This window comes from Musa acuminata, chromosome BXJ2-7, assembly GCF_036884655.1.
Source record: "Musa acuminata AAA Group cultivar baxijiao chromosome BXJ2-7, Cavendish_Baxijiao_AAA, whole genome shotgun sequence".
NCBI lineage: Eukaryota > Viridiplantae > Streptophyta > Magnoliopsida > Zingiberales > Musaceae > Musa > Musa acuminata.
Window position 1 is genome coordinate 9,085,082 of NC_088344.1, and position 3,397 is coordinate 9,088,478.

Here is a 3,397-nt window from a genome sequence, read left to right on the forward strand (position 1 = left end):
AAAGATTATTACTTATTTCGTATTGACTCGTAAAGGCACATGTACGTTTTATTGTTCCGCGTGTGCTTCCGATATGTGCTATTCATTGTTCATACTATCCTTTTGTACTCTGGTGTTTGTGGGATATTGTGAACCTTTGCCAGAAATGGTGAAGGGAGTTATGCATAGAGCCTGTGATGCTCTGCCGGCCCCTATGACTTCACTCAGACGTGGGTGGATGGAGCTCCCAGACGTGGGAGACTTATGTTTGGTGGTTATTCAGAAATGGATGTACCATATTATGTTATGGTCCCACTTCACCTTCTGTATGTTTGATATGATATCCAGAGCTTTGGTTATGTGTTTCTATACATGCTTTGGATAAGAATGAAATGAATACAACTTCGATTCGACGTTTGAGCTTCTGTTTCGTATTCGTTCTTTGAAATGCTCTGAAATGGTCCATACGCCATTGATATGTTCCGAAATGTTTCATTTATTATTGATATGCTCCGAAACATTTCATATGCCTTTGATATGCTCCGAAATGTTTCATTTATTATTGATATGCTCCGAAACATTTCATACGCCTTTGATATGCTCCGAAATGTTTCATTTGCTATTGTTATGCTTCGAAATGTTCCATATGTAGTTGATATGCTCCGGAACATTTCATACGCTATTGATATGCTCGAATTACTCTATGCTCAATTTGTTATGAACCAAATATGTTATGAATGAAATGACATTTACGATTCTGTATAGAATGAGATGATATCCTTGAATCTCTTGGATTCTGCCTTGCATTATGATACCTTGTTTAAAATCATTCCTTTTATTATGAATATGGTTTGTCACTTGCTAAGCTGTTTTTGGCTCACTCCGTTGTTATATAAATCTTTCAGGTCAAGTTGTCACTCTTTGAGATGTTTTTAATTGGGCTAAGACAGTGGAGAGCTATTCAGAATTATGGACAAGTCTTGTTGGTTATTATGTTATTGTTGTATAAGCATATTTTGTATGTAATGAAATGTTGTCGATGAATCGAAATGGATATACCTTGTAAAAGTGTTAGAAGATCTCTATTATTTGGAATTTCGGAATGTTAAGTCTAGTTTACGATTATATGAACTTGTGATAAATGGTTGGAGTTATGATTGTATAAATTACATAGCTTATGGATTTATAAATGTTGTTCATGTTTGTCAGGTTGGCTTGGGCTTTCATAAATGTGAATTATCGAGTGATGTGATTTATGATTATAAACTGCACAGGTTTAATATATGTGAATTTGATAGAATGTTTTTTAGTGTCCTCAAATGTTAGTTTGGATCCTGGATTGGTTTGTGATGAAAATTTTAAAATCATCGATATTATTTGAGGGGGCATGACATCGAGGCTGGCCTTAGTCCGACTCCTTGGGGTATGGCTTGGGCCAATCCCCCTTTACTCTAGTTGCATCATGACTACTTTGTGTTGCTGACTACCCTTCGGCTTATTGAGCATATATGGTGAACCTCAAGGAATTGGGGGGCATGCCCCGCGCCTCTCCAGCTCCTCGGCCTCGTCAACTCGGTGCGCTAGCCTCGGGGGACTTGGATCGGTCGGGGAATTCTGAGCCCGGTCGCTCGCGCAAGAAGCCAAAAATCAAGACATCCAAAATGTCTGAGTTTGCTATAGCTTGGGAGGTCGCCACCCATGTAGGGGGCATCCTAGGGGGGTGCCCACACGGAACCGCCTAGAATGAGGAGGTCGCGGGGAGTGTGCACGGTAAGGAATGTGCTGGGACGGCAGGGTCGGCTAAAGCGGCTAGACCTGCCTCAATGCATGACCTCTACTGCACTAGAGCCCGCAACAAGGATGAGCCCTTCTAAGCTCCCTTTATGGGGGAGCTGCCTGATGGAGAAGCGACCAATCCCCTCATGGCTAACCCTCGGGAGCCAAGTCTGGAAGGACGGCACGGCCTCTGTGACTTACATATCGAGCGCACTCATCGTCGACATAGCCAGACAGGTGTATAGTTCACCATTTGAGGTGCTGATCGAGAAGGCTGCTAAGTCTTTGGTCTGGGTAAGGATGAGTTTCCTTCGTCCTCGCCTCTGTTTGGCCTTCTTCTTTTATTTCTAACTGACTTGCTGTGCAGAACCAGCACTACCATATGGCGCTCATAGACTGAGTGCAGGACACTAGTCGGGTAATCAGTGGTCTGGGTGACAAAATCATCGAGCTCAGTGGTCAAATTAAAGAGTTGAAGGTTGGGACAACGCCAGAGGCCATTGCGGTGGTCGAGTAACGAGTGACCGACCTGGATGGGGAGGTTGTATGGCTAAAGTTAGAGCTCGAGAATGTCGAGCAACAGCAGGGGGGACTCCGGGACCAGCTGAAGGAGTCTCGCGGGCGGGTTCTCGAGTGGCTCCTGAAAAGTACAAAAGCTAATAAAAGAATACAAGGAGTCTCGCAGGTTTCAGCTCGAGCTATAGAGGTCAGGGCAAGTTACTTATGAATACGGATATTGGGTCGATGTGTCTCGGTTCTGGGCTCGGTATCCCAACCTTTAGTTTGAGGAATACCCCTTCACCTATCTTCCTGAAGACGAAAGCGTGGAGATGACCGACGAAGTCCCTTTCGACGGCATCACTGATCCCTCCGAAGCTTAGGCTTTTTTTTTTCTTAAACCTCTTTTGGCGACCAATTGGGCATTATTTTGTTTTGTATGTCGCAACCGGTCAGGTAGTGTAACCTTTCTTTATCAATGGAAACTCCTTTTCCTAATCTTGTGAGATGCACATTTTCTCTCCTATTTTTTGGCATCGAGGGTTTCAATCCGACCCGACAGACTTTTAAGACATATAACTTCTTCAAGTTCGATATATGTCATGTCCTTGGCAATTGCTATCCTTCCTGCATCGCTAAGCGGTAAATACCATCTCAAACTATCGTCGTCACCCGATAGGGGCCTTGCCAACTTGGGGCCCACTTGCCTCGGGAGTGAGTTGGGTCACTGACCTTAGCCTTTCGTAGGACTAAATCACCTAGCTTGATTGGTCGAGGACGTACACTTTGATTGTAGAGTCTTGTGATGATCCTTCTATAAGACAGTGCTCGGAGGTGCACGTCAACTCTTCGTTCCTCGATGAGATCTAAGCTGGCTCGGAGTCTGCTTTTCAACGCACTATCATCGAAGTTTTCAACTCGAGGTGTCAGAAATACTACCTCGGGTGGGAGCATCACCTTGGTACCAAACGCCAAGCTGAAGGGTGATTATGTTGGGAAATCTTGGGGGCGACATCACATGTGCAGCAGAAAAACAAGAAAATAAAATCCTCAATTTCCCAAAAGATGTTCGTCGTCGTGCAAAAGTTGGGGCATAAAAATCCGTGAAACAAACTGCGTATAGAATAGATTATATTACCTAGGG